The following is a 23,090-nucleotide window of genomic DNA, read 5'->3' on the forward strand; positions in this document are numbered from 1 at the left end:
GAATTACCCCACCATAATTGGGGGGTACTGCTCCTTCACTTCTTCTATGACCATCATGGTCCACTACTACCATATCAATCCCCACCGTGATCGCCAAGTGCAACATGTGTTGTGCAACACACATACAAGGTCTAAACATGCGACAAACTGATAATCAGTAGGCTACAGAATATCTCATTGTTATTATATATCCAAAAGAGAACTGTTTTGATCAACTCCCAAAAGTTAGAAGTTAAGTGCACTGAAATACCATTCTAATTACTGGTAAAAGTAATACCTTTACAAGAAGCCTATTGCCTATTTCAGGGTTTTTCCTGGCTCAAAATGAGGCGGAGATGGTAAAATCATAATAATGTACTTTAATAATAAGCTAATTAAATGTGTATTTTTTTTTGTAGATCATCATATAGCCTAATGTGTTTCCCACATTTTTTTGTTGGTGGAGCATGGTATCTCTAGGGGGGTCCGGGGGCATTTAAAATGAACATTTATTTAAAATAAAAGTTCTTCTTTTGGCAAAATTACATCTCCTTAATAGCCTAAACAGAGGCTTTACTCCCTTCAAACTTAAATTGTCAATGTTTCATTACATCACTGTTTGAAAACACTCAGAATAATTTTTTTGTACCTTTATAAAGGGCATTTTCCCCTAATTTTATTAAATGTATGCTCCATCTTTCATTTCAAATTCTTAAATTTGATAAATATATTCAATTAAAATAATTAGACACTAGGCTGTTACAATAAAATTTAATAATTTACATTGAAAAATTATAACTGTATTAAATTAGATTATTTTAAATATTTTTGAAGATACAAATAAGGAATGTTGAAAAGAATGATACTTTATGAAACTAGCGTTTTGTCATTCAACGTTGACACTTGCTTGAGAAGTTGAAGTCGTTCTCTATCTCCGTTGCTTCTAGCCACGGTGGTTAAAATTGGTACGGTCCACAATAGGGGTGTCTGAAATCGCTTTACATTAAAATGTTCCTATACAGTGAAAATAGGAGTTGACTTGTATTGTAACTGTAATTATATTTTTTCACAATATCAGAAAAAAATATCTGACACCCCCCAAAACTGATATTTCTGTCCCTTTGGTACAGCACCCCCTGTAATTCGAACTATGTATGTAAGTATACAGTATACAGGAAATCTACTTAAACAAGGGTACAATGATAAATGAGACAATATAGACCTACAAACGTCTTCAATTATATTGTAAATAAAATGTTTAAGTTGTTATATACAGTATATCCAACAGGTTTTCTTTTCTTACTGGCTGAATGTTTTGTGCCCAACTCTGGTTTTCTTTGGCAGCTGTAGTACATTTGTATGGTTATTGGAAGAAAATTAGAACATTACGATAAAAAAATAAAATAAAAAACGTATTAAAGCAGAAGTTAAAATCACAAAATGAAAACTAAATAATTACAAAAGCACAGTATACATGGTGGTAAGTGGTAAGATGAATCTGAGCTTAGTTTAATATATATATGTTGTGATTGTTTACTTTTCTCTGATTGGTCAGATGGCCCAGTCTGTTGTGATTGGTCTACTCTGTTGTGATTGGTTAGATGGCCCACTCTGTTGTGATTGGTCTACTCTGCTCTGATTGGTCAGATGGCCCCATAGATATCATATATAAAGGCTAGATGTCTCGTGCGCACTGCTGGCCAATGGAGGTCGACGTCCGCACGTGGTGGCCATCTTGCCACAGTGTACTCGCTCACTACTTCAATGGTGCATGTACTTTTAAATAACCATAACTTGCTCATTTTTCTACCGATTTTCAAACGGTTTGGTTTGTTATAAACGTCAGAGATGTAGTTATGACACTGCATACATACACTGCATACATATGAAAAATTATAACATACATGTTCAAGCATTCGGAATTATAGCCACGTTAATAACGTTTGTAAGAAACCAAACCGTTTGTAAATCCGTCAAGATTTCAGCGAGATAAGAGGATTTGTGTGCGTGCTGATCATTCACCTTAATGCACAGAGCACTGTGACAAGATGGCCGAACGATGATGCCGGAAGTGACTGCGCCATAAGACATCTAGCGTTTATATATGATATCTATGAGATGGCCCAGTCTGTTGTGATTTGGTCTACTCTGCTCTGATTGGTCAGATGGCCCACTCTGTTGTGATTGGTCAACTCTGCTCTGATTGGTCAGATGGCTCAGTCTGTTGTGATTGGTCTACTCTGCTCTGATTGGTCGGATGACCCAGTCTGTTGTGATTGGTCCACTCTGCTCTGATTGGTCGGATGACCCAGTCTGTTGTGATTGGTCCACTCTGCTCTGATTGGTCAGATGGCTCCGTCTGTTGTGATTGATCTACCACTATCAGCTCATGTCGGAAACCAAACTCTCATTACCATATCTGAATTTTAGCTCCAGATCTTACTCAGCACTTGATACACAATGATACAAACAGTAACAATGCTGGCAATTTTACTGTATCAATCCCACCACGAGTCCTCATCCTGTGGAAGTGCATACAGTGCTGAGAACAGCATCTTCTCGACTTTTCAACAACAATCTCTTCCAGGTCTCAGCTACAACAACAGTGTTTGAGGGTCAAAGTAGACTTAGTGAAGGCCATAGGGCTGGCATTATGCAAATGTGTTACTTTGTTATGTTGTATTGTAACATGAAGTGAGACTGGAATTGCTGATGGCTTGTTTCAGCAGTTCAGTATTAATTCTTTATTTTAGTTGATAATAACTTTATTTGCTGTGCACTTTTATCATTAAAACTTTGCAGACCTTTTACATTCCCAAACAGCTATATTACACACTGCATGAAAGATATTATTAGAAAAAAGCATAATAGGGGCACTTTACGTGAAACTTTTGTTTTGTTTTAGAAAAATAAGTTCACCCATTTTTACTTAATGGGCACGTTGTCTCCCAGTAATGAAAGGCTCGAAACACCTCAGCTAACCCCTGATTTCTTGTATCTTGTATCCCCACCTCTGTCCTGTCCTGTTTTTCTCTGATTTCTATCTCTCCCTCGCTCCCGGTACGACTGAGTAATTTGAGCATGCTAGGCAGTCTGTGTTCAATGTTGATGGAAGGATGGGGCCGTGTATTGAAAAGGTTACATGCTGTCCTAGTCGCCTGTGCTGCACGGATCAGTAACACCTTGTTTGGTAGAGAGGAAGTGCAAATAAATGTAAAGAGATGGAGTGCAGTACTTCAGATTTATCCTTAAAGACAGATGACATTGATGAACCCCTTTTCTCCCACTATACCGCTGGAATAGATCCATTCACACCTGAACTAAAGTCTGTTTTTTGCCTGAGTTCACATGTGTTCATGTGTGTTGTTGTCCTTGTTTTCTGAAGCGAATAAGTGTGTATGTGTCATGTTGGTGCACTACATGATAGATAATCATTGTCTTTTATGTCACAAACACAAAGTCATAGGTTAGTGTATATCAGCTATGATGAAACACCATTGAATGTGGCACTTACAATCAGATTTTAGAGTCAGAATATGTATTATAGCTTGCTTAATTAACCAGTCAAGCATATTTCTTTAAAAGAAAAACACACAAAAAAACAAGCTAATCAAAACAGAACAAATTATGTTAGTATCAAAATATCTAGATAAGAGAGCAGTTATTAAACAGTCTGATAAGTATCATACTTTTTAATACTGCTCTCTTATCTGGATATTTAAAAAAAAAAGTTTTTCCTCTGTTGTCGTGATTTAAGTGGATTGTTTTTCCTGTGTAATTTTAAAATACATAATAATTAAAAAATGTATGTATGTACGGTATGAATGGTCAGCATACATTGGTGAATGTATGAATGGTCAGCACCACTCACCGGACATTTTATTTCTGAACTGCTGTGATACGCAACAACCAACTTAATAAAACGTTACACAACCTGTACATGTTGGCATATACCTCATTTGAATAGCCTCTAGAAAGTGGATGAATTGTGTAGAATTTAATAGGACGCAGAGCCTTTGACAACAACAAAAGACACTAAACGTGTTTTCTGCTCCATTTTAAAACTTGATTAGCTAGTTTATTTTTTGCTAGCTATGCACGTTTATTCAGTTTATTGCTCTCTATTTTTTGCTTTGAACTTTTCTGTCCACGAACAGAACAGAACAGAACAGACCTGCGACCCATTTTTGTGTGGTGACCCGTCAGTTAAGAACCACTGCATTAGCATGTTGGTTTCCTGTTTATTGAATAGTGTTTGACTTTTGTGGATTCCTGTAAACAGAAGTAAGTGTGTGTGTGTGCGTGTGTGCGTGTGTGCTGATGTTCACACAATTTGCCATGAAGATATTTGAGTTCTCACCTTCTTCATCAGCCGCTGAGTATCTTGAACTCGAGTTTAATTGCAACTAATTAAGTAAAATATTACAGTCAATTAACCGGAGTTTGAAAGATAAAGTGAAAGAAATGTAGGATGCTTCGGTATCATGCTTTTCACAAACAGCCCTCTATTTATTCATACTCAGTGTATCTCTCTCTCTCTTTCTCTCTCCCTCTCTATTTTTTTTTTTTGTTCTGGTTTTATCCCTCCCCTGCTAATGGACACCCCCCATGTCTGGCTAATCAAAAATCAATTAAAAACACCTCGACGCCAAGTCTCGAGAGCTACCCCGGCTGAGGGAAGGATAGAGGCGCTTCCCGCACTCTCTGTCTCTCTCAAGCGCACACACACTCTCTCTCTCTCCTCCTCCTCTCGTGATCTCTCCTCTCGTCTCCTCCACTCCCAGGCTCCGCCCTCCTGTCTACTGGAAGTTGGGAACATGATTTACGAGAAGCGAGGACGTAATTTATATATTTTTTTTCCTCGTGCATCCTCTCATTTATTTATTAGATTTCTCTTCCTGTCTCTGGTAGAGAGGAGGATGGGGTTAGTGGAGAGTGGTTGAGGGGCCAGACCAGCTGACTGGCAGGCCTGCAGACATGGAGCAGATCTGTCCCTGGCTTAATATCATTAGCACTACTGCTGCTGTCCCCGAGTGGACACACACACACAGACAGACCAGAACATTAAAACTATTAAAACCATCTGCTCGAGAGTATAAATCTGCTGAACTTTGTGTATGCGATTGCATGCACATGGAAAACAAATTTTTTTTTCTTCTGTGGGTGTGGCCGAACACGCCAAAGATCAACAATGATTGCAACTGCAAAAAGCCTACTAGATATATTAATTAATTACTAATTAAGGCCAATTCACACTACACTGACAGACGGCAACAGACACTTTGTCGGGTTATGCCGGATCAGCGCGTTACTCCTTTCGGTATCTGTTGCCATCTGTCACGGCTTGTTTTCGCTGATTGAACATCCTTAATAGGTGCTCGTTGGGCAAAGTCCCTTTAAGGCAAGTCATTTCAGTCGGCGGCCATCTTTGAAACGCCTCTCGGGCAGCTATTTCAGTCATGCAAGTGCAGCTCTTATCTATTTGAATGGGGAAACATCACAAATAAAATTCGTATGTGAAATCACCAATGAAATCTGACAACCACCGTCTCATAAATTTTGTTTCTAAACGCTCAAATCATGAAAAAAAACCCTGAATTTTTCAGGCTGGACCAGCCAATGCACATGTGCGCGTCTCAGAACACTGACTGTTTCTATTGCAAATGGAGCTTCTAACGGCAGCTGCAGTGACGCAATGACTTTACCATTGGCGATTGGCTCTTTAATTTAGAAGGCGGGACTTATTATATTGTGCGCCGCACTTTCTCCCATTCATAGAAATATGACTGTCATCTTTCTATAAAGTCTTTGTTGTTGGGTCATGGAATGTCTGAGAATTGACGTACTGTAATCTGGTGATTATCCGCGTTGGTTGGCATCTGTCGGTGCGGTGTGAATTGGCCTTTACATGTCCTAGAGGGTTAATTATACTAAATAGCAATTTAAATGTATATCAAATCAAATATGATCAGTCTGAGGACACATACAGTACAGCAATACAGGTACATCATGTCCTGTTCATCCTCCAAACACCTTTTGAATTTGTGATATCAATTTAAAAATCGGTGTCTAACAAGAACTGATTTCACAGTGTATGTTTAGCAATAGCTGATGCAGATACCGATGCCAATATCTAGAGAGCACGGTGGCCAAAAATAACGTGATACACAATACAATTAAACAAATTATCTGTTGCTACATTAATTGCAAATTGACGCTTATTTTACACTATATTGACTCAAAATTCACTAAATATATAGAAATGGACCATGTTTGGAGTAGAAAATAGAGCTGATCACAAGAGGAAGTACCACTTCTTCTACCTGTTCACCCAGTAATGTTTATGTGTTAATACTTACAAAATCAAAATGGCCAAATATTAGCCAATTAATATTGGACTGATATACAGTTTATCACTAATCTTTATGTAAATGTATAACACAACTTATATTACAGTTCCAGAACATGTATAACGTGATCCATGCACATTACAGATTCACATTGATTTTCACATGCTTTGACTGAATCGTTGCAAGGAAAGAAACAGCAGATAAAAACTAAGAGATTTACAGTTTATGTCAAGTTTAGGCTTACAGCCATGGGTAAGGTGCTTCTACATCAGTGTTATTCACCATAATTTCCATCTGATTGTAGGATAAAACAATGGTAGGGTTAGGTTTAGGGGTAGGGATAAGGTTAGGAATACATTTTCGGACTGTAATGTTGTTCCAACAAAATATGTTATAATAATAATAATAATAATTATTATTATTAGTTACATTTAGCGCTTTTCTAGGTACTCAAAGCGCTTTACATGGAAGGAGATTCTCCTCAACCACCACTAATGTGCAGCATCCACCTGGATGATGTGACGGCAGCCATACTGCGCCAGAACGCCCACCACACACCAGCTTACTGGTGGAGAGGAGACAGTGTTCATATGAAGCCAATCAGTATATGGGGATGATTAGGAGGCCATGATGGACAGAGGCCAAGGGGCAAATTTGGCCTGGATGCCGGGGTTACACCCCTACTCTTTTCTGAAGGACATCCTGGGATTTTTAATGACCACAGAGAGTCAGGACCTCGGTTTAACGTCTCATCCGAAGGACGGTGCTTTTTGACAGTATAATGTCCCCATCACTACACTGGGGTGTTAGTACACACACAGACCACAGGGTGAGCACCCCCTACTGGCCTCACTAACACCTCTTCCAGCAGCAACCTGGTTTTCTCAGGATGTCTCCCATCCAGGTACTGACCAGGCTCAGCCCTGCTTAGCTTCAGCGGGCAACCAGTCTTGGGCTACAGGGTGATATGGCAGCTGGCTGCTTGGTAAAATGCCAAGTTATGTCTTACTTGGCAAAATCATAGTGAGCAAAATGTTCATGCGCTATAGCATTTGAAAATATAATACTACTTAACCCTAAACACAACTTATAGTGTTAACGCGAGATAAAGTCCCTGTTAACATTTTGTATTAAGATGTGTTTTGGTCGATCATATCGCAAGTGGCTGACGATAAATACAGGTGTAAACAGGGTCTAAAACGTTTTGAGCTTGTCCACTTTTGACCACTTCCAGTAGTAATCGAAAACGCATTTGACCGGATTGCTTTCGTAGTGTAAACGCTCATGTGGTCGAATGCTGTCAGCCTCAAAACACTGCCTTCTCTCCGCCTACTGCGTAAACATTATGGGAAGTGCTCTAGCCAGATGGAATTTATACTTTGTCGGCTGAAGACCCAAGTTTGTTTGAAGGCGAAAAACGTACCAAGCACAATGTTCTCTCACCATTCCTGATTTCTAACACACACTCACAGTGTTAGGCGTGGTCTTGCGGTTATCAAAGCAGAAATGAAAGTTGATACTCTCTGTATGTTTTTCCATTGTCTCCGGGTGCGTTCATATGTAAATTGCGCAAGCTTATTTTGCCCATTAGATTGGAAGATCTTAAAAAGCCCATTTATTTACCCACCCATAGACACTCCCCTCGAAGAAATCAGGACAGAAGTGTTTGAAAATGGACAAAAGAGACAGATCAAAACACAAGGTGTAAACGGGAATGTGTTTCCATCGTCTACCTGCGATTCGATCGACCAAAACGCATCTTAATATCAGCTGTAAACAGGGCCAAAAATGCGTCTGCTGAATCAACCATGCCATTTTAGCTTGCTTCTACAATTCTTCTTTTATCTCTCCACATCACAAGAGCAATGTTGTACAAATTGAGCTACCAAACAAGTTTACTGCATCGGAAAAACATTTAAATCATTAAAAATGTATAAGTTTACAAATCATGCAGTATAGTAAAAGTGTTTTGAGCTGTTATGACCTCAAAACACTTTTACTATACTGTATGATTTGTTAACTAAGACATTTTAATGTTTGCATCACATAATCATAGTATTGTGCAAAGAATCGCACGAAAATAAATCTTTATCAATTGATAATCTGCCCATGTAATTATAATTAGTTTGAAAAGGAATAGTTGTTGGTGTTTTATTGTCTCTGGTGTTCATTTCAGTTGGAAACTGCAACGAATGGTATGTACGTTTCTTGAGTTTTGCAAATAATGTAGGTAAAGCCACGTTTTCCCAGTGTGCCTGAGAAAAACTGAGAACCACTTGTTGATGTAATAGCCTTGAATATTCAAAAAAACTGCTCTCACACGCACAATTATTTACACAACACAGTGAGTTCGTCTGGTAATGCACAGATTGGATGGAAAAAATACTGCTCCCCAAAAGAATTGACAAACTGACACATTTTCATTGAGAGCAACACCAGTTCATTTAAAGTGACGCTGGACCCCCGGTTATGAGGTTCACTGGTTTTCCTTTAGTAGCAAAAGAAGTGAAGCAGTTGTGGGGAAAATCAGATACGGCCGTCACGCTACATTTGCACTTTGAGTGTGTTTTAGCTTGTAACTTTAAAACCCATTTCTGCTTCTCTGACTTTTCATGTCTCTTGATACACCCTACTCATCTAGCCCGATCAGCCTATCCCAACCCACTTAAATACAGACACCGACCTGCAGACGTAGACACATTCTTCCACACGCTAGCACAATTCTTCTGCGCTCCCCTAATATGCACCACGCAGGTGGGAGCGAGCGCGCAGTGGAAGATATGTGAAGTGAAGAAACGAAGATGGCCGTAGAGCTGAGAGATTAAAGCTTTTACTGCTTATGGACATGTGCTTTGGGGGTCTCACTTCTTCACTAATTGTAGCTCATGACTAATTGGTGTATTAGCGAAACATGTAGCAAGGTGCTTCCGAAGGTTTCAGGGGACACACTGAGCTCATTTAGACCCTCATTTTCCGGCCAGAAGAGGTTGTTTTGAAAAATAAAAGAAATCTTACAATTGGTCAGGTGAGGATGGCAATTAAGAAAGTGCATCATTTCTAAAATCAGAGGAAACATCGTCTGGTGTCGGCGTAATTTACCTCGGTCTCCAATGCCTAGCTTCCAATTATCACTGATCCACAGCAATTCACCACAAATGCACTCAGCACACGGAAGACGTGGGGATTATGAGGATCTGTCAGTTCTCTTGTGTCTAAGTGTTGGCTAATCTCAAGCGCAGCTGTCACAAGGTGAGTTATGAAGTCTGGATGTGTTGTTCGGGTACGGAGCAGATTGGAATCAGCTTTGTTGTACTTGACCCCGACAGCGGACAAATGTTTGAGAGACAGCGCTAAATCCGGCCTGTGATTATCCCCATCATACTCCATCCATTCCACAGGTCGCTTCTCTAGCAGGCAGAGTTAATAGCTCGAGTGTTTGACATGATGAGGCGAAGTAGACCATTGTTGGGCTGAATGGATATTAGAGTGGGCATGCATTTAAGGGCATCACTTAGGTCTGCTCTTTTTTTTTTTTTTTTTTTTTTTTTATTCAGTCACTTAAAGCAATTCATTGATGCGATTCACCAGAACAAAACAGGGTTGTATCTGAAACTTGTCTCTTTTTAAAAGGGAGGTCTTACCGTTTAACCCCATTCAGTCGAAACAATTGTACAAACAAATGGCAAAGCATTGCTGTCTTGACAGCATGACAAATATGTGAAAAATTTGTGAGCTAAATGAGACATGAAAGAGGCAAATGAATGGAGAATTATTATATTCTCTGTAATACTTTTGCAATAAGATCTCATTTGTTAACTTTAGATAACTAACATGAACTAACAATGAGCAATATTTTTTTTTTAAGCATTTGTTAATCTTTGTTAATGTCAGTTAGTAAAAATCTAATTGTGTATTGTTTGTTCATGTTAGCTCACAGTGAAGTGAAATCAACATGGACAATTCTTTTTTTTTTTTTTTTTTTTGCAGTATTTGTTATAGCTGATTTACCCATAATTGACTTATCATGTGTAATCTTTAATCAAAATAACTTCCCCTCCCTCTTGCAACCACTCTTCTCTTCTATGATGACTTTTTTTTTTTTGAGGGCGGGATAACCTGTCACTCAAATGAGATTGACCAATAGCAAGCCACAACCATCCAATCAATTCCCCATGGAAAAAATCAAGTCACACCCTATATTTTATCCTGTTCGAGAAGATATACATCACAATAGGAGAGTAAAGACTATCACAACTTCCGTTTCATTAAAAACATTTTTTACAAATACAACTTTAGATTTTAAGAATGTAATGTTGAAACTACCATTGATTAAGATTAATAAATGCTGTTTATTGTCCATTGTTAGTCCATGTTAACTAATGAAAGCTTATTGTAAAGTGTTGCAATTTTTTTCATATCAATGTAAAGAATTGTGAGAGATTCCAGACTTATTCATGCCGTCTTCATTTCTCATCCCACTCTCCGGCCTGGATGTCTGCTTCAATTCATGTCTTTCAACAATATTTCCAGTAGGACCACATTGATCCCACTAAAACCGTCTCTGTTCTCATTCCCGACCAATTTACCAGCAGTAAAACTAATATTGTCTTTAATCAGATGCAATTAGGGTTCCAAGTTAAGATCTCCTCCCAATTAAAACTCATTAGGCCCTTAATGACATTAGAGGGGCTTTCTGTTGCCGCTGCTCATTTAGGCAGCTCAGTGGCAGGGTGTGGGTGTTGTCAGGCGAATCAGAGTGACCCTATGGACTGATGATTGCATACAACACTGGCTCCTCACCAGCTCGTGGCAGCCAGTTAAGCTGCTGCTAGACTTTATAATTGGATGTGTGTTAGTGGAGACATGGAGCCAGCCGGACTGTGAGTTCTCTCTCCTCTATAACTTCCCTCCTTTATATTATATTTTACACGCTTTCCTGCTTCTTTACCCCGCCGAGACCACCCACATCGTTGTCTCCGTCGGGTCTTTGTTTGCTCAATATTCTTTGCCTGCTTAATCTGCTAATATTGGACACTTACATTCCAGCACTCACTCACTTATGAGATCATGGTGTGCATGAGGAAAAGAGCAAACGGTTACATCATGTGCGGTCAAGAGGCATGTTGGGGTTCTGAAACGGCGGATTGTAAAGACGTGGTAACACTGTTTTTGTTTTTAATATGAATTAAGACAAAGCATGTGCAAAGTCATCAGTCAACACCATTGCTGAGTATTTTCTCCTTAAAACTGCAGTGAACCAAAGACAGTCTCAAAATCGCGCTTTGAAATTGCCCCTGTTCTCTACGTCACAAACATGTAGCCAATCCAGTCAAGTTGGGCAGGGTTTTCTCCACTGACCTTTTATGATGTTTCTATGATCTTTCTGTGAGCATTTCTAAGGATACTGATTGTTAGAAGGCAGCTGTCTGACTCTGAGATGGCGAACGGGAACATGATTTGATGTTGTAGAGAGCGATACATAAAACGCATTACCATTCTGATATGTTGGCTTGTAGACGAGCCTGTATAATTCGCTCTTCCTCTTCTTCTTCGGAATCAGTTTCCGGTTCAAAAATATATGGCTGAATTAAACCAATATTTTTACTCGCCATTGTGTAGCGTTTACTACAAGTTGATCAGGTAGACCGAGCTGGTGTGAGTGAGTGGAGGCGGGGACTCATTTGCATATTAGTTATGATTGTACTCGGTAAGTGCAGTTTTAAATGTAGCTTATCCAGTCAGGATTTTGGATGTGAAACTATTACGTTTTACTGTTTTGGGTCTTTGTTTGTAGCATTATTGTATTACCGTGGTGCTATAAGATTACAGAGAGAAGCAATTTGTCTTTCCACACAAGACACAACAAAATCAATCACAAATCATAGCCAATCAGTGGAGCTTATGGGTGGGATCTCTTTACAAAAGCATGCTCAAATAAATAGTACATAATCAAATTAATAGAAATTAAACCATTTTGACATTACAATCTTTGTCCTGGAATACACTTGTTTGTTCAGACAGTTTGAAAATTCTTGTTTCATTTAATTAAGTTTGAAGATCTGTGGTGAATAACCCATTGCCACTTTCATTATGGCTATTAAAGTCACGCACAGTGATATTCGTACTAAAATGAACACTTTTAAGATTATACAGTACAATGCACATAATGGACACCAGAGATTATCATTGTCTTTGGAGACACCGTTTTTTACAGTATATCACGTATTGCTGTTACGGCTTGCTGTTACGGCTGTACGACAGCCAAGCACACGCACCAAATGTCTGAACCTACGGTTTCTCTCGAACTGAGCAGGTTACTATTGCAACGACACGGACATCAGTAGGGTAAAACTAACCTGTCTCACGACGGTCTAAACCCAGCTCACGTTCCCAATTAGTGGGTGAACAATCCAACGCTTGGTGAATTCTACTTCACAATGATAGGAAGAGCCGTCATCGAAGAATCAAAAAGCGACGGCGCTGTGAACGCTTGGTCGCCACAAGCCAGTTATCCCTGTGGTAACTTTTCTGACACCTCCTGCTTAAAACCCAAAAAGCCAGAAGGATCGTGAGCCATGGTGGTGTTGTTCCAGCGCGACGTCGCAGAAAAATAGAAACCGTTTCTAAATTAGAATCGTCGCGTGTCGCCGTTGCGCTGGAACAACAAACACAAAGTGTGGCAATGATAATCTCAGGTACTCTTTATGTGCTTTATTTAGTGTTAAAAGCGTGTAATGTGACTTTGAATATCATTTAGTGCTCCAACTTTGTAGCTGTAAAGGCAACAATGGATATAATTCACCTCAGATCTTGAAATTAAACAAATGGAAACATGAACGTTAAAACTGTTAACAAACAAGTGTATTATTTGACAAATATTGTTTTAGTAACTCAGTAGCCTATGTATTTTTTAAATGGTGTAACATTTGTGAATTAGATTATGTTGCTACTTATCCATTTTCTTGCGAGTGCCGTCAAGATTACTCTCTAGTGCTGTGCACTTGCCGCGAGACTCCGCCCACACGCTGTTCTGATTGGCTGTGATTTTTTTTATTGACGTTGTGGCGTCTCACAGTCGCGTCGCGTCTAGTGTGGACAGACACACTGCCTGTCGCTGGAATCTTATCGCGTCGCGTGTAGATAGGACACGGTGTTAGACCCCCGGCCCGCACCGGGAGAGCGGTCTTCCGTACGTCATTTGGTGCTGGGCTCTTCCCTCTTCGCTCGCCACTACTGAGGGAATCCTTGTTAGTTTATTTTCCTCCGCTAAGTAATAGGCTTAAATTCAGCGGGTTGTCTCACCTGATCTGAGGTCGAAGCTGGGGTTTGGAAGCGGCCCAAGCCCGCCTGCGAACCCCCCTCCGTCCCAGGGTACGAGCGCGACCCCCACGACAACGTCCGCCGACCAAGGCGGGTGAGTGCCCCTCGTGCGTGCAGTGGTGGTTTTGAAGCACCAGCAGCCGAGGAGGAGGACACCCAGGACCTCGGAGCGACGGGGCGTCTTATTAACATGGACAATATATCTTTAATCACGTGTTGTTAGGGCTGGGCGATATATCGCATGACAATGTTAGGCGCATCTCGTCAGTAAAGCCGGTTCCTTGATTAGTACACAGAGCCGTAGTTAACTGACAAGCTGAGCCATATTGCATTAATTATCGCAGGCGATACGTCCGCTATAATTAATGCGATATGGCTCAGCTTGTCAGTTAACTACGGCTCTGTGTAGTAAATGCCGCTCTATCTGAAAGCAGGTGATGGCGATTTACTACTAATCAAGGAACCGGCTTTACTGACGAGATGCACCTAACAGTGTCATGCGATATATCGCCCAGCCCTACGTGTTGTGTGCTATCACGTTTGGCTAGGGCACTGTGTTTAAGGGTTTACAGTAACTAATGTGAAGCTGTTTATGCACTGATACTAAATATATAAAAAGCAAAAATAATCAGATGAGATGAAGTATGGCATTTAAATGTTTTTGCACTGCTTAAAAAAAATCCTAGAGTAAATGCGACTTGTGTTGAATGCACTGTCTGTGTGTGCTGTCCATGGTGCTGAAATAACTTACTATGCTTATTGAGCTGTCCGTGGTCCTGAAAACGAGTACATTGCAGAGCTGCCAGTAGCTCAAAAACTTAAATACACCACTCTGTCTTTATAGAGATATATGATATCTAAATGCCCAAAACATGGCTCTGGTTGCTGCTTTCTAGTAGATGGAGCTGAGAAATATGAGTAAGCGTAGTACACCTTTGAAATGAGGCCCCCTGATGACCCTGGATTGACCTGGACTATGTCTTTATGGAGCTCCTCTTTACTGCTGTTTATGTAATTCACAAAGACTCATAACAACCAAGGTCATCTAGGCTTCAAAGACAGTTCAGCGTAAAATTACAGGGGAAACCCCTACCAGTCCTACTAAATCTTGCATTACAACGAAACTGCTGCTGTTAACACACCATCCGTGAGTTTTTCCTGTCTTAAAAATGACTACAATATCACCATCTGTGACATCCTCGGTCCCATCTGAGTGATTGCACTGACGCAGAAGGCTGTTGTCGGATGGAGAGGGAGTTGTGGAATATGTGTGCTTGACACCAATCTGTGATAATTACCAGAGGGGCCGCCATCTCTCCCGCCTCCAATTGCCTTCTGCTGTCAATCAACAAGTCATTTCAGATCACAATTAAGTTACAGGAAAAGATACAAGGGAGGCCAATGGGTATAATTGAAAATAATTGAGCATGCGGTGGATTCGAGGAGCCGTCTTCGCGGTGCTCTCCGGAGGTGCCATGAGGAGAGGTGACTGTAGAGAGTGTGCATAATGAACACAACAAAGCCTTTGATTTGATCCTTCGCACCCTGGAGGATATCAGCTGCTTATCGGAATAATCATATGCCACATGACTCAATGTCGCGTACAGGGGAACAGAAATGGACCTTTGATCGGTAAACCTTAAGTGCTAGAAGCTGCATGCTAACTTGGCAGCCTGAGGGCTTTTGCACGGGAGAGATGCAGGGATATAAAGAAGATGCGGAGAAAAAAGTGTGTTTCGTGCAGGGCGTGTGTCGGAGTGCATCCATGTGCAAGGAAGCGAATGTTTATATTTAAGCAACTCGAAGGCTTGGGAATACATGTGGAGGGTGACGCACAGCATCCAGATCTGTACTTCCCACCAACGCATTGACTTCCTCTGTCTCCCCCCCGTCCTCGAGAGCTACTTACCTTCTACTCCTTTGAAAAAAGGAAAACATTTCTCTCTGCAATTTGCATTTCCATATGCTGGCACTGGCGCCACGGAAAGTGGATAATTGGGCTGATGGGCAACGTCGGTGAGAGAGGAATAGAGAAGGATAGAGAGAAGGCTGCCTGGAAAAAAAAAAAGCAGCCATTACTGGACTTTTTTTTTCCTCCTCCCCACCACCACTCATTTCGCCATCCACCTCTCAACCACTTGTGTTGCTGAAAAGATTTACCTTGGCCTCCCATTTTCACTCTTTCTGCACAACTCCCTCCCCCAGTCTTTCTCTCGTGTGCACACGAACGCTCTGACTCTCTCTCATCCATATTCATCCAGCGTCTCCCTTGCTCCCTCTGTCACCCACAGCATGGCGTTAATACACCAATTAGCCCTGAGAGCAGATAATGGACTATTTCATATTGCAAAAGAGAAAGAGAAACAGATCGAGAGAGAGAGAGAGAGAGGCTGCTAGGTTTTGAGGTGCTACTATTTATGAAGATCCACCTGTCAGATGAACGGCATTGATGATCGCTGATGGAAGATGAGGTCTTAAAGTGGTGTGGTAGTGCTTAAGAGAGCCCTCGTATGATTGTTTCTTTTCTTGGGTCTCCCTCTTCTCCAGCAGTCACGTTTCTCCCTGAAATGAGCTCTCATCGTGAGCAGGATGTAGCTCGTCTAAATCAATATACCGAATCTAATGAAATCTTTGCATTAAAGCGCAGAAAAACATGACATGTGGAGAGCTCTCCTCTTAGATTGGCTGTTATCATGGTGTTATTTTACTATGAAACACTCACACAAAAAGCAAGTTTGAAGCTTGGAATCTTTTCAGGTTTTTCAGTGACCTTTGTAGCTTGAGATTTTGCTTCTAGTTTGCTGAGTAAAGAGAAAAGCATGTGTGAATGTGTCGTTTGGTTTGGGGGATTTGGAAAAGCAAGGATTCATTCAGATTTAAGATTTAGTTTTAGCACAGTATTAGTGTTTTTAAATAATACTATATGAGTGTTAGACGATGGCAACGCTAGGGGAAATGAGCATGTACAATTAAAAAAAAACTATCCGAGTTCCTCTGAACCCCTCCACCTCCCCCAGCTCCACCTGACTAAATCTGCTACAGATTGTTAATATCAGCCGATAACCAATTGATATATCATGCATCCAAATTGAGGCAAATTTAATTATCCAAATTTACTTTTTTTTTTTTTTTAAGCAATTAGACTAAAACAGGCAAAAAACATAGCAATCACCAAACAAACTCCCAAAACACTTAAGCAACCATATGGCAACATGCAAGAATTGTGGTGGCAACTTTTGCACAAACAAGTGGCTCACACTTTGTATAATATGTAAACATCTTTCGTGTTGAGGATGTTTATTTATGCGTTTTTGTGGAGGGAGAGAGAGCTTACCAAACTATGATCTGCCAACATTTTACCCCCTTTCAAATTTATAGTTTATATTTTCAACCAGTAAACGTACCTATTTAGGTTGTTATTGGGCAACAGTCTGAAGCATCACTTTTCACAGATGAAATCTGTTAAGGCTGTGATTGGTTAGAATACGTGAAATGCTGTGATTTGTCCGATTAGAGTAAATTTACTTCACGTCCAATGGTTTGAAAACAGTTTTCCAACACAGGCCACTCTTTAGGCACATCTTGGAGTGAGGTCACAAACACATAAACATGACTGGAAGATGTAGCAGAGCCATCAGTTTACAAATGCAAAGGGCAGAGTCAGCATTTCACACTGGAGTTGCTGGTTAGATACTGTATATATATTATCTTAATATCTAAAGAATATTAGGATAGGATAGTACTAGATACAGTACTAGATATATTCCCTGGGCATAAACACACACACACACACACACACACACACACACACACAATTCTTGTTTTCCTAGTGCTAGACGCACCCTTCAAGTGCATTAAAGTTATTCAAATCAATCCAATGTATGTGCTTGAATCTGAATAAAAAAAACAACAACATGAATTCAAGGTGTTATTTATTAAAACAAAATGAACAAAATACAGAGTAAAACTATGTATGGCTTTTAACTTAACAATAAGAGTCAATAGCATGCAAATTGTGATGCATGGTGCGTTTATAACTGACTCAATGAATCATTCACTCAGACAGATTTTTTTCAAGCACACTGGTTCATTCAGGAACGCCACTACTGTGTGTTGTCTGGAGACATGATGGCTGATTCTGACTTTGTTTATAAACATATTTGTTGGTGGGACAAAAATTTAAAATTGACTGGTCAAATGCTGATTTAAAGGAATAGTTCACTTAAAATGAAAACTCTGTCATCATTTACTCACCCTCAAGTTGTTCCAAACCTCTTTGAATTTCTTTCTTCTGTTGAACACAAAAGAAGATATTTTGAAGAATGTCGATAACCAAACAGTTGATGGACCCCATTGACTTCCATAGTAGGAAAAAAATATATACTATGAAAGTATATATACACTTCTTTTGTGTTCAACAGAAGAAAGAAATTTGAAGCACGTTGAGTAAATGATAATCCTGTAATATAAGCTACTCAATATAAACTTGTTTATTGAATTGTTTTTAAAAGCAATATCAGTCTCAGCAATTGTGCATCTTAATATCCACACAGCCGTGATTATTTGCAGTGATGATAATCTGAAGAGCATAATTTTTGTTTTTGTGAAATTAATCCTTAAATGAATGAATGCTTCGCCAATCATTATTACATATTCGGGTCTTTAGCGACCTAGATCTATATCTTAAACGGATGGATCTCTACCTGTCCCGATAATATAAAACTCCCCTGATATCAGAGTTACAATTACAGAAGAATAAGATAAATAATATTTTTTTTTACCTTTTGGAGCTGGGAAGGATTCAGTTTGAGCAGATGTTTTATACCATCATCACTGTCCTCATCAGAGCTCATTTCCCTGTACATTCAGCATCTGGATCATATTCGCCATCTCAAACATATTCTCAAAACTATCATTTTCAGTCAATATTTTGATCGCTGACAGCTTCTTCACCAGATCCCCATCAAGTGACAGTGACACTAATATTTGATTGTGTTCAGTTCTTGCTCTGCAGTAAATCCATTTCAAATTTTGCTGATGATACTTCCTATTCTTTTGTTTTCTGCCGTGACTAGAGTGAAACATCACTTCATCATTGTATCAGACATTGACACCCTGTGGAATAAAGGTGAATTTCACTTATTCAGTTATCAAAGATTTATTTTTATTTTTTTTTGCAGAAAAAAAAAATATATATACTTACACAGTTACACACCTCGGGCCGCTAGCGACCCTAGACAATATTTGCAAAAAAAGAATGGGAAAACAGGCATTTGTTTATATATTTTTTTCTTGTCATATTGTTTATTGATTGAGGAATACTAAGAAGGTTGATGTCTAACTTTAAAAAATGAATGAGGAGAAGGTTAGACTAAAGACCTGAGGTATGTGTTTAAGGGTTAACTCAATACATAGACTCAAAATACATGTGCGTGCGTGTGTGTGTGTGTGATTCGGGAAATTGGGGCAACAAGTTTTATAGAAAGCAGAGAGGACATTAAAAGAAAATCAAAAATCTGAGCACATATTGTTGCTCTCTTGCAGGAAAAATTGTCTTTTGGTCTGGCCAGAAGTACTGAAAAGAAAGTAATTTGGTAATGAAAGGAAAATGTAGACTATCCTGTTGACTTTGAGCCAGTTTCCCTTGATTTGACAGTTAATGTGATCATGACTGCCCTTCAAATAGAGCACTAACCAAATCCCTTAAGGTCAACACTGAATCTTAACGAAATGTGCCGTCACAGAGGACACTGGCATAGGCCAACTGTAATTGGAATGTAGCCTATATATATATATAGCTCATATGTGTGTGTGTGTCTGTATGTGTGTGTGAGGATTAATTATTAAAATAGATTTAATCATAAGTCTTCATTGATCACATTACTGTACATCTCTCAATACTGATTAGACTAGTGACTCTTAATTAAAATGGATTTTATAAAGATAACATAGCACTTTACAGTGTCAGTGTTACACGTATAATTAATTACAATACATCAATATCAATGTGTAGAAGGGTAATTATTGCGCTGTGATTTTTATATTTATAATATATAATCTATACTTATTAGCCAGGCCGCAAAAAAAAGCTGCAGGAATACATGGAAATATTAGTTTTTTTTGTTAGATATTAGTCAGTCTGTTTGGATTACAATTATCACCTGTCATAAACCACTCCCCCGGCACAAGCAACGCCCCTTTAATATACGCGCAAAATGTCATAACCCCGCCCCCCGCATAGACCACGCCCCCTGTTAATACACTCCTAAACAGTGAAAGCTCAACTGAGAGGCGTCCCACACCGAAATCCATCTGAATAATTGCACAATATCACCCCAGCATGCTGTACAGCGGACTTCAGTCAGGGTACCTTCATATGCACAACAGCTACAGTATTAGTTAAAATAGCAGCCTTTAAAAATGAGCTGCAAATAAGCAAGTCTTTAATTATTTACCAGATCCGAGGTTGAATCAGTCAATGAATCAGTCATCGAGACTGATCAATAATACATTGTCATTTCGCGAACGGTCACGCACGGTGCAAATTAATAAACCTGGATATGGTTTATTAATTTAGATGGGAGTCGGATAAGGAGTCAGTGTGCCGTGAGAGAGATAAATCGACATTGCGTGTCTTCAGACGGAGGGAGTCAGAGCGACTGCTGGTTTCGAGGCGGGAGGACACATGGGTCGACACCACAACCTTTCATTTCTGCTCTAATGTGTGTGATAAATACGACGAGGACTCCGATATGAACACTCACTCTCTTCCCTCCGTCCACTCCTGACATTTCTGCGTGTCCTTGTTTTCCTTCTAGGATTTGGGGAGACGTTTCACGTTATGTTCACTGCTGAAAACGGGACTGCGGACGATATTTTCTTCGCTCATTCGCGTCTCATGTGGACTTATTATCAGTGAGTCGTGTATCAAACATCGCGCGCTGTTGTTTTGTTATGATTCTGACGTGAGTCCGGTCGTTTGAGCTTATTTGACTGAACATGTCGGATTGTTTTTCGTCGTTTTGTACGTCTTTCTCACGAATTTTCTCCCTCCGTTGATTCTCTGGACTGCTCCATTCGGGCTATTCGCTTTTAATCTGCATGCATCCGCACGAAGAAGGAGAAAACGACAGATAAACGACCGAAGGGGCTGAAGAATGAATGAGATTCACTGAAGAACAGGAGGAAACGCAGAAAGGTATGAACCCGAGGTTTATGATTTTGGATATGCTGCAGGAGGATCGAGCACGGGCATCTATTGCCGCCTCTGGCATTTAACGAGGTTTAGCCTATTTATTGGTGTTTTTATTGATATTTTATGCTTATGTGGACACGCGCACTCATGATGCGTCAGACACAAATACAAGCTCGCGCGTAATATGCGCGGGTCATTCATGTCCAACAACAAATTGTCAAATTTGACACTTTGGGTCAACTATATACCCACCTTTACAGTTTATTCATAGCATGTAGGTTTGCAAAATGAGCTATTACCGAACAAACCTTTTGCGAAGTTGCTCCAAATATTATTGTAAATTATAACATTTTGAGACGTTTTTTTATTATTTTTTTTTAAATACATTTTATCGGACACATTGGAGAGGCACTTTAGAGTGATCCTGCACCATTCACCAACATATAATAATAATAATAATAAAAGTGGTATTTGAGCTTTTTGAATGGATGTAATGAGATATCATGATATAAATCTGCAGCCATACAGAGATTCAGAAAGAGCATCGCTTCTGATACCTCTATCACATATCATCTATATCACATTTATGTCTTAAAAATGCACATTTTACCTTTAACATCTCATTATATGTTATAGGCCTGCATGGAACCTCGAATTAGAGCACTCAAATGTTTCATAGAAAATCATCTAGTTCTCGACCTTTGTATGTCTTGAATGTACAGGCCTACGTGAGCATTAATGTCACTACACTACATTTACTCACATTAAGGTGAATCACAAGCATCCCTGGATACGTAATATTAAATAGTAGTCTAGTCTAGATGCAGAAAAGCTCATTGCTTCCTGATGCTGGGTGACATTTAGGTAAATGGACACGAGTGGACCAAAGTTGAATCTCCTCAAAGCAGCAGGTTCCATTTTAAACATCACACCTCAGTGCGAGGAGAAGCCTTTTAATGTTGGTTTTAGGGATAAAATGCCAGTTCTCTGCTCTAGGACTGGTTCACTGCCAAACACTCTCTCAGAACAGAGCGAAGGATTTATGCGTCTCTGTCCGAGTGTCAGAACAATTATTCTAAGCTCTGAGCAGATGAATTATAGTCAAGCATTAGCACAATATTAATGATAGCTCTCATTTTTATATTGTGGCAGTAATCATCGGATGAATTTATTTGAGTCGCTTCTCCTTTGCTTTTGCCAAAAGTGGCCAGTTCTCAGCATTTCCTTTGTATGACGGAAAGGATTTGATAGATTGGCCGCATCTGTGTCATCTTTATTTTGGCAGAGCTTTCACGGCAATGGTCTGGATTTGACATATGGATCCACATAGGGATTCAGTCATAGCAACATTATTGTCAGATGCATGATTTGTTAGCCCATTTTACCGTGCCTTGAAACAACGGCTGTGATGGTCAAGCTTCCAACAATGATTTATTTTTTGTATTTTTTTCACAATGTAAAAGAAGAGAACAGCGAGGGAAGTACAAAGTAAATTGTGTAAAGGACAATTTGCTCATTGGAAGGAACTATGTAAATGTTTGTTCTGGATATGCATTAGTTGCGCTTAGCACTGAACTATTTTATAGTGCTATCACTATATATTGTAATTCAGTGAATATATTATCCAGTGACTAGAAAAGTCATGTAAATGTATTTGCCGAAAAGTGTGAGAATATTTATTTATTTATAATTAATTAATTAGTCTCGTATGTGAAGTACTGTTAAAAAATGATTTTGGAGTAAAATCTTTTTTGTGTGTGATTAAAGTAAAGATTATTGGAGCACGTTTTACAAGATTTTTTTATTTTTATATTTCACACGTTTAAATCTGTGTTAATTGCTTTGTAGTTATTTGTGAAATTTCTGAGTGTAAATCGTTTCAGTTTTTTTGTTGTCAGTGAGGTTTGTCTCACAATATTTTAAAATGTTTGGGACGACAGCAGGTTTGGTTGACGTTTATTCAGTGATGTCAAAAACAGTTTGACATTTCCCCCTCCGTTGTCTTTGTTTTATGTTTAAACCCCCAAAATGAGGAGAACCCGGGACTTGCACAATATCCTGGTTTGACCTTCTGGTTTGAACGTTACGTAGAGAGCTTGTTCACGGCATTTAACGCTCCTTTGAATCGCACCGTCTCTCGGTGTTCTATCCTCTTCAAGTGCACTTAGCTGCATTAAGCAAAGGTGTGTGCAGATGGTCCAGGCCAGCTGCTGAGAGGACATATAATATTTGTTTTCTCTTGTTCA

This window comes from Rutilus rutilus (genome assembly GCF_951802725.1).
Source record: "Rutilus rutilus genome assembly, chromosome: 1".
Taxonomy (NCBI): domain Eukaryota; kingdom Metazoa; phylum Chordata; class Actinopteri; order Cypriniformes; family Leuciscidae; genus Rutilus; species Rutilus rutilus.